The sequence below is a fragment of the Delphinapterus leucas genome, chromosome 4, assembly GCF_059928025.1.
Source record: "Delphinapterus leucas isolate spDelLeu-1000000601 "Yukka" chromosome 4, BTC_Dleu_Yukka2, whole genome shotgun sequence".
Lineage (NCBI taxonomy): Eukaryota > Metazoa > Chordata > Mammalia > Artiodactyla > Monodontidae > Delphinapterus > Delphinapterus leucas.
This window is the reverse complement of record NC_143132.1, coordinates 136,676,990-136,687,266: the sequence shown is the minus strand read 5'-3', so window position 1 is coordinate 136,687,266 and position 10,277 is coordinate 136,676,990. Positions and strand designations below refer to the sequence as shown.

The following is a 10,277-nucleotide window of genomic DNA, read 5'->3' as shown; positions in this document are numbered from 1 at the left end:
TCTGGACATTTTCTTCCCAACAGATATTGAAGGCAACGTCTTTAATCTAAGACATTTTCCTGAAAGGACTATCATATTTTAAAGACAAGATCGCTATCTCCACAGTTCTTTTAATTAAAAAAACTGTATAGCTGTGTTTAAGCGATTACAATACAAGGTAAGTGAGTAAAATACAATGATAATGACCTTGAATTTCTTAAAAAAGATTACAATAAACTACAAGTATCAAAGAAGCAAAGTTATCTGGAGTGGTCTATATAGGAGCTCTTTGGGCTTTCTTTTATCATGGTAAAATAGTGGTGCTTTTAGGATTTATATCATTATACTCTCCAATACAAAGTGTGTTCACCATTTTCATACATATACAACATTGGTGGATGAAAAATGTCTCTTAGCAGTAATACTGGATTGTAGCCTCTGGTTTTACCAGCTGCATACTCTAGGACTATTATATAAGTAAAAATCTCTCTTGTGATACTGGAAAGTGATTAGAATGTGCAAACTGATGTAGTAGCTTTCACCTGCCTCTTAAAGTGCTCCGCCACAGAAAATTTAACATGTTGGTAGGTTTAACAAAGTTGGAATGCTGGCACCGTTGAAGTGAGCAACAGTTCTTCAGACCTGGCTCAGAGCTGCAATGCATTTATCAATAGTATATTAAAGCAGCTGACATGATGACTTTTTGCGGTCCTTCCTAGGCACTGGAGTTTTTCGGTAAATTTGCTGCACTAGGTCATAAAAGATCTCATTAGCATTTATTTTATTTTGCAGAGGATTCTAAGATGGCATATTGTCTTGCTAGATGTTGACCTTGTTTCTTTCTACAACTCTTTCATCTATAATCATTGGAACATCATCAGTGTGTTTAACTCGAAGAATCTGTTCTCTCAGACATTGTAAATCATTAAATGTGGACTCTGCTGTGATGGAATAAACTAATGTAAAGTTCTGTCCGTTTTTCTTGTTTTTTTTTTTTGCGGTACGAGGGCCTCTCACTGCTGTGGCCTCACCCCTTGCGGAGCACCGGCTCCGGACGCGCAGGCCCAGTGGCCATGGCCCACAGACCCACCCGCTCTGCGGAATGTGGGATCTTTCCGGACCAGGGCACGGACCCGTGTCCCCTGCTTCGGCAGGCGGACTCTCAACAACTGCGCCACCAGGGAAGCCCTTTTTTTTTTGGCTTTGTCCGTCTTTCATGTACAAATCCCTCATTGCTGTAAATTGTTGCATTCCCACAGTATCCCAGATTTCAAGCATACACTGTTGTGCATCTACTTCAGCTTGCTTTCTATAAAAATCTATCATAGGACCATATTTTTCAACAAAAATTTCTTGAACAAATTGTACAGTCAGAGCAGATTTTTCAACTCCTCCCGAGCCAAGAACGACTAGCTTATACTCATGCATGTTGCAAACTTGTAAAACCTAGTACCTCTTGTGCTGTCACCGGGTCCCTGCAGCCAGCGTCGCCTCCTGCTCCCTCCGGGTCGCTGCTCCCAGAGCCACGCGGTCCTGCTGCTACTGCTGCCGCCGCAGATCCAGCTGGTTTACCGAAGCTGAAATTCTTGGACCTGATCAAATTCTGCTTTGTAAAGCCCTTCACCTCAGTGGAGGGTAGTGGCATCCAGACTCAATCTCTCATTCTCTCTGGAGCGTCCCTGCAAGGCAGTGACCAGAAGAATGACTTCTGGCTTCCTTGGGGCCTCCCTGCACAATCTCACCCTTATTGCTCTCTCTCGATTCCGCTACCTCAGTCCCCTGGTACTCACCACTGTCCAGCCATGCTGGTTCATGTTTCTTTAGAGTCCCTTTATATCTGAAATAAGACCAGTGTATAACAAAACATAACTTCTCACTGCAAATATATAGTTTTAATTTTTTTCTCGTTAAACTTTATTTAGAAGTAACTCTGAAAACTTCAGAGGTAAGAATCTCTCCTCTATGGTATAAGGGGAAGAATATGGAGCTAGCAGTCAACCCCAGCTCTGCTCAATCAGTCTGACCTATGAGCAAAGCCCTGAATCTCTTTAGATCTTCCAACCTTCATCTGTAGACAGAAAGAACCAAAATTGATGACCTCTCAACACCTCTCTAACTTCAAACATTCTATTCAGAATAAACTAAACAATGCTCTATATACACTAAGAGAAATTTCATCTTTAAAGGAACTGGAAGTAAATATTTCCAGAAGCAAATAGCTGTTTGTACATTTTCAAAGATATGTCAGACATAGCTGTGTTAAAGCTTTTTCTGGAATGAAGCTCAGAGCAAATTTAATATTTAATCACTAATGATAAATTAACTCTAATTTTTAGCATACAGTTTACATAGTTTTTGATCTTTTATTTTTATTTTGATAATCTTAGTTTTCTTTTAAGTATCCTGCCTCAATACTATTTAGGAGTATGTGAAATATAAACTGTAAGGAGGTAACTAAAATATCCTACTAGCTCTGAAGGAAAACTACCTCAGGTTAAAGCTCCTTTACTGTGTGACTTGGAAACAGCAAGTTAATGCATTATTTTAATATTACTGTGAAGAATACAGCCCTCAAAGGGCCCTGATTAACTTTTAGGAAGCAAAATAAGTTTGGGGAAAAAAGCAAGCATAAAGTTTTTGCTGATTTAACCTACTTCATATGGATTGAAATAGCTTCACTCTTTGTCTTATAATAATATTCTGCCATCGACCTGGATCCTCCACTCTACCTCACTTTGTGTGAGGGATGTTGGACACTAATTTCTATCTAGTCCCCTGAAGAAGGACCAGGGCTGAATGTCTCACTGTATCTCCAGTCTCTATGCCCAGGAATGGCCAGATCCCTGCTCCAAAACCAAACCCAGGGGCCAAAGTTCTGCTCCCTATGGACAAGTAGCCCAGGTGTCAGCTGCCTCCCTTCTCCAAACTCCTTGTGTTACCTGTGAGTCTATTTCTTGAGGACAAGGAAACGTAACTCTGAGGGTAAAACTAAGAGCCCAGAGAGCAGAGTCAAGGGCCACGGAATTAATATTCCCAGATAGTAGTATTGAGCTCTGATAAGAAACTAGTCAAATGTGCCTTGTTGGATTGCAGAATTTGAGAATTTCAGTGGCTGCTGTGTGCAACCTGTTTTCCCTCTTTTGGAATGGGAGTGTCAATTGCAGTTACCCCATGCCTATCCCACTACAGTGGGACAGATAATCTCTTCAGTTCACAGGTCTTCAGATTGAGATTAGTACTCAAGGAGCCGGATTTGAGGAACCAGACCCAGGGAACCTCATTTGCACTTAGACCTTGAGGCTGAACCTGATTTCATAATGGGGTGAGACTTCTGTAGGGACTTGGGAGGAGTAAATATATTTTGCACATGGAAGGAATGTAAACAACTGTGGTCAGAGGATATTGTGTTTTAAAACATGACCCCAAATTTCTTTATCACTCCTCCCATGGAAAAGTGGTGTCTGTGTCCCCGCTACATGATTCTGACCAGGGACTTGGAATTTCTACAGGAGAGTAGAGGTATCCAGGAGAGTATGGCAGAAGTAATGATGTGTTACTCCCAAGGTTAGGTCAGAAAGGGATATGCAGCTTCCACCTGCTTCTCTTGGTATTCTTGCTTTTGGATCCCAGCCACCGTGCTGTGAGGAAGCCCAAGCTGCCACGTGTAGGTATTCAGGCCAACAGTCCCAGCTAAAGTCTAACTACAAGATGTGAGGGATCAAGTCTTTAAGTCATTCTAGCTCTAGCTGTCAAGTCATCCTCAGCCTTCAAATCCTCCCAGCTGAGGCCCCAGACAATGTAGACAGAGACAAGCCATCTCCGTCATGCTCCTTCCAAATTCCTGACACACAGAATTCCTGAGCATAACAACTTTGGTTTTACACCATTAACTTTGGGATGGTTCAATTTACTACAGTACATAACCGGAACCACCTATCTATATTTGTAGTCACTGTTGTAGCTGCTGGGGCATTCCACCACTTCATGTTTCAACCAGGACTGGAGTTTGCAGTGCCATTGGGTCCTGTTCCTTTCCTGTCTTGCTATCTCCAACCACCATCACAACATATGAAGCTAAGATCCAGACCTTGTCCCTCCCCTTACTGGCTCTGATTTTACATGTTAAAATGCACTGCCTTATGGATGAAACCCAAGATAGCACAGAAACATTATCATGAGTAACATGATTATGAGTAGGCAGTAAATAAGGCAAAGGAAGAGTCTAATAGTAGACACTTGGCAATATGGGATGATGGGCTGAGCCTGAGACTTCCGAATTTTTTGTTTTGTTTTTATTTATCCTGGCATCTATATTTAGAAAGTTATTACATCTCCAGTTTCCATTTCATCCAGGACAAGGACCAATGACCAGTAGATGGTGAGTTTCTGGCAAATCACCAGCTTCATTTGACAGAACTCCACGCCAGATGCCATTGCCTCAGACTCCTCTAGACAAACTAGGATTCCCCATGAGGGAAAGAGAGCAGCTAGTAGCAATACTTTCTCACACTTTCAAATTTCCTTGTCAGCACCCACCATCCCTTCTACACAGTCTCAGTCTCCTTTGGGTCTGAGATATCAAGACTTCAAGGAAAGTGAGATGTTCTTCTCAAAATGGAATCTGGCACATAGCCCCTACACCAGTGCCATCAGTTCCTGTCACAGTAATACATGTCACACATGTACTACAAAGTCTTCAAAATAATGACAGCAATGCCAACAAGAAGACCTATGTTTCGGGGAGGTCTGCAGGATTAGATGAAATAACCACTAGATTCACTAGATTACCAGCTGCTAAATGTGACAGCAACTCCTTCCCACCGGCCTGAGACCTTGGATAGCATATCATAGAACCAGGTAACAAGGTCTGTGGAGGGCAATGTGGAAAACTGGGCAGCGGGTAGTGAGACTAAGGAGAAAAAGTGGAAATTGACAGGTGGTGGATCCTGCAGCTGAGAGCTGATTCTTCAGTTTGACATGGTTGACATATAGATTTCAAATGGAACTTGGTAAAGGTCAAGTTGTTTGACCATAGACCAAACCCTTGCTCTCCATAAGGTCTTGAATTTTTATTTGCTTTGCTCTCACTACTGTTTCTTTACTTCCCAAGAACTTCAGAAGGAGCTTAGGCAGTTGGGGGAGGAAGAAAGTGGGAGATCAAAGAGAATTTAGTTCCTAGATCTAAACTTTGGGACCCTAAAATATTGTGTTATTTTAAAAAAAGTGCCACTTCCAGGAACCCAGTTCTGTAAATAGTTTTCAGAAGTGAAGAGACTCACAGAGATTGGCTGATGAAATTTTCATTTGCCTCTAGCAAATATAATCAGAGCTGTCCTGCCACCACCAATTTGCAACCATAAAACCAAAAGAAGAAAAAGAAGGAGTAAACAAGAACAACTCAGCACAGCTTCCAGGAACAAGAACATTTCCCAACTAACCATCTTTAATCAGCCCCATCCTGCCTCCTCCCACTGTGTCTCAATCTAATGTCATAATTCAACTGCAAATATACTTAATAGGAAACATCAGTCCTAATCCTATTTGTTCTGGAATCACTCAAAAACCACCAAGGTTTGGTCAGAATAGAAAAGAAAAACAATGAAAACTACAACTTTGTGCACATAAAACTACACTCAAGGATTCTGTACATCCCCAACCATTTCAGCCACACATGCTTCTAATGAGGAGAATCTAACTCCTTCTGGGCAGGCTGGCACCTGGCTTCTGGCCTGATGGTAATTATTTGGTCTCCCTGACATGGCTTTGACTCTAAGCCAGAGCTGTTCATTGGAAATGTAATGTGAACTGCAAATGTGAGCTCCATATAAAATTTTAGATTTTCCTACAGCCACATTTAAAAAGTAAAAAGAAACAGGTGAAATTAATTTGCATAATACATTTTAATCCTATATATGAAAAATATTGTCATTTCAATATTTAATCAATATGTGACTAGTGTGCAGGTAAGCCCGTCCTTATTTTTGTTCCTTTCTGATAGGAAGTGACTCTCCTGAGTTAAGCAAATGAAATGGGAACCCCTGATCCCTGGAAGTAAGCTTGCCAGGTAAAATTTAAGACACGTAGTTAAATTTGAATTTCAGATAAACAATGAATACTTTTTTAGTATAAGTATGTCCCAAGTATTACATGGGACATACTTACACTACAAAAAATATTTCATTATTTATTTGAAATTCAATTTAACTGGGCTTCCTGTATTTCTATTTGGTAAATCTAGCAACCTGAAAGGCATTATTAGAATTGAGTCCTTCTTTAGCTAAAAGAGAGTATGTAAGTGGTGAGTGAAGATAGCTCTCTCTTATGAGAACCACAATTAAGGTAATGGGCGGGGGACATGTCTTCAGGTGGCCAGTAGAGGTAGGAAGGGCCAAGATGTGTTCTACCTTGGCCCAGCATAGACAGGAAGGTACTGGCAATCCCACAAAAGAAGGAGGAAATGGAGGCAAAGAGAGAAAATATGACCAGTACTTGGGGCAACAGAAGATGATGGAGCACAAGGAAGTCAGAGGCAGGCGTGCTGGGAGAGTCCTTGTGCTCAGGATGAGAAGCACCCTTATCAAGAATGAGTAATGAGGGCACCTGCTAGGAATGTACACAGGCTGAGCAGCTGGTGGTGCTGACTCTCTGGAGCCTACTCCTCTCTACCCTGTTTTCTTCTCTTTCCATGAATTTGACAAAATATCTGTATATCCCATAAGGATATACCTTTTGCAAGATGTTGATCTTAATGTGGCATCTGCTGCTTTCCAATTTGCTATGGATTTTCTTTAATAAAAAAAAGTCTTTTATTTTCATTTTATGTGCTAAGAGCTCTAAAAATAGGTGAGGAGAGAAACACTGAGGTTGTTCAATTTATTCCTTTGTATGCTACGTGAGAGGGGTGAAATATGCCCCCCCCAAATTCCTAAAAATTCTAAAAGGGTAACCTGGTTAAAGCTAAGGGGCATAGGGATTACAGAACTTTGAGGGTGATGTGTTTTCAATTGCTAGGTGTTGAGCACTTATAAGACTCAGAGTTAAGATCCAGAGTGTCTGATACAGTAGATTGGGGCTGGGTCTCGAGAATTTGCATTTCTAACCATTTCTCGGGTGATGCTAACACTGCTGGTCCAGGGACCACACTTTAAGAACCATTGCCTTAAACAATGAGAGAGTCTCCACAGGAATTTAAATAATACCTGTTGAGAGTTTTTGTTTTTTCATTAGAGACCAAAAGAATATAAACTGCATCAGCAGTGGTCCTGCAGAGCCAGTGGTCTCTGTTGCTGCTGTTGATGGTGCAGCTGAATTATGTGGGTTTTCACATCATGAGTCAGATGGTTTAATTGAAGCTCTGGAGGTTGGAGGAGGAAGTGTCTAAAAGGTGATCCTTTGCAATCCAAACCAGATGCTTACCACTCCTGGTCACGTCTGCTCTTTCTGCCCTATGTTGTTCATTGTGCTCCCTTCTAATTAGCCCTAAATTTCCCTAGTCTATCCCGCTGCCTCAGCCTCCAGCCAGTCCTACCCTGGGTCAGAGGAAGGTTATCTTCCTTAGCCAATATTCAAGATGATTGGCACCCAAAAATTTGCTTCTGGGTATAGGAAGCCTTCCATGCTCTTTTCCTGAGCATGGTGGTTAGAGGACCCACTTGGTAGTGACATCTTCCATTCCCTTGTTACATTTTTGTCTAGAAGGAGAGAGCCCATCAGTCCCAGACAAATGTGGAAGATGGAACTCTACATAAGGCCACTAACAATGAGACTCAGTGAGATTTTCAGCACTTACAAAAAGCATTTCCTTCTAACCTCTCCTGAGCCTATCCACTTCCTTCCCAGTAGGCTTCTGGGATGCAAGCCTATTCTCTCTTTCTCTTTAGGAATTTCGTCCTCTTAGAACTGTCTCCAAGACTTCCTGTCAACCCAGGTCCCCCGTGTCCATCCATGTTTAATTTAAGAACTTAGTAACTAAGTTAAATGGAGTTTTAAGGGATGTCCAAGATCAAACATAAAGAAACCACAAAGAAGCAGGGGAACAAGGCCTACACAAGGTCCCACCAGCTTGGAAAAGAAAGTCACACGTGTCCACCAAGATGATTGGACTCAATGTAAGCTTCCTGATTCCTTGGAATGGAGACCCCAAGAAGAAAGAGAAGTCTTCAAAAAGAGACAAGACTGGTTTCCCCCCTTCCTGTTAGGGAAGGCTCTGTGACCCGTCCTGGCCACTGCGGTGTCTTCTGCTGAGACTTCTGATTTCTTTGCTGAGGTTTTCCATTTTTCATCTGTTTCAAGTGTGTTCATGGGCAGTTGCTAGTTGGAACATTTTTTTTTTTTGCTTCAAAATCATTGTTAGGGGAGACCTTCAAGATGGCTGCGCGTAAGACGTGGAGATCAACTTCCTCCCCACAAATACATCTGAAATACATCTATATATGGAACAACTCCTAAAGAACACCTACTGAATACTGGCAGAACACCTCAGACTTCCCAAAAGGCAAGAAACACCCCACGGACCTGGGTAGGCCAAAAGAAAAAAGAAAAAACAGAGACAAAAGAATAGGGATGGGACCTGCACCAGGGGGAGGGACCTGTGAAGGAGGAAAAGTTTCCACACACTAGGAAGCCCCTTCATTGGCGGAGATGGGGGGGGGTGGCAAGGGGGAAGCTTTGGAGCCACAGAGGAGAGAGCAGCAACAGGGGTGCAGAGGACAAAGCGGAGAGATTGCCTCACAGAGGATCAGTGCCGACTAGGACTCACTGGCCCAAGAGGCTTGTCTGCTCACCTGCCGGGGCGGGTGGGGGGTGGTGGGAATTGAGGCTCAAGCTTCGGAGGTCAGATCCCAGGGAGAGGACTAGGGTTGGCTGCATGAACACAGCCTGAAGTAGACTAGTAGCCACAGCTAACCGGGAGGGAGACCAGGAAAACCTCTGACCTGCCTAAGAAGGAAGAGATCATTGTTTTGGGATGCGTGAGGAAAGGGGATTCAGAGCACTGCCTAAATGACCTCCAGAGATAGGCATGAGCCGTGGCTATCAGCGCGGACACCAGTGACAGGTATGAAATGCTAAGTTTGCTGCTGCAGCCACCAAGAAGCCTGTGTGCAAGCATAGGTCACTATCGGCACCTCCCCTCCTGGGAGCCTGTTCAGCGCAACACTGTGGGACAGTGACAATTTCTCCAGGAGAACACACTGTGTGTCTCAGGCTGTTGCAATGTCACGCTGGCCTCTGCTGCCACAGGCTCACCCTGCAGTCCGTAACAATCCCTCCCCCTGGCCTGAGTGAGCCAGAACCCCCTAATCAGCTGCCACTTTAACCCCATCCTGTCTGATCGAAGAACAGAGACACTTAGGCGACCTACACACAGAGGCGAGGCCAAATCAAAAACTGAGCTCTGCGAACAAAGGAGAGAAAGGGAAATCTCTCCCAGCAGTCTCAGAAGCAGCAGATTAAATTTCCAAAATCAACTTGATTTACCCTGCATCAGTGGAATACCTGAATAGACAATGAATCATCCGAAAATTGAGGCAATGGACTTTGGGAACAACAACATATGTATATTATTACTTTATCTCTTTCTGTGAGTGTGTATGTATATGCTTCTTTGGGTGATTTTGTCTGTATAGCTTTGCTTTTACCATTTGTCCTAGGGTGCCGTCTGTCCTTTTTTTTTTTTTTTAGTATAGTTACACTTCGTATCATTGGTGGATTTGCTTTTTGGTTTGGTTGCTCCCTTCTTTCTTTCTTTCCTTTTTAAAAATTTTTAAAATTACTTTAAAATTTTTTTATTTTTAATAATTATTTTTATTTTCTATTTTAATAACTTTTATATATATATATTTTTTCCCCCTTTTATTCTGAGCCATGTGGCAGACAGGGCCTTAGTGCTCTGGCCAGGTGTCAGGCCTGTGCCTCTGAGGTGGGATAGCCAGGTTCAGGACATTGGTCCACCAGAGACCTCCCAGCTCCACGTAATTATCAAACGATGTAAATATCCCAGAGATCTCCATCTGAACGCCAAGACCCAGCTCCACTCAACGACCAGCAAGCTACAGTGCTGGACACCCTATGCCAAACAACTACCAAGACAGGAACACAATCCCACCCATTAGCAGAGATGCTGCCTACAATCATGATAAGGTTACAGAAATCCTATAACACACCACCAGACGCAGACCTAACCACAAGAAAAGCAAGATACAGCCTCATCCGTCAGAACACAAGCAGTACTCCCCTCAACCAGGAAGCGTACACAACCCACTGAGCCAACCTTAGCCATTGCAGGCAGACACCAAAAA

General features: G+C 42.8%; 1 pseudogene; it reads right to left on the bottom strand.

The window, feature by feature from the left end:
- Positions 1-576: 576 nt before the first annotated feature.
- Positions 577-1,426, bottom strand: LOC111179138 (ras-related protein Rap-1b pseudogene; annotated as a pseudogene).
- Positions 1,427-10,277: the final 8,851 nt, after the last annotated feature.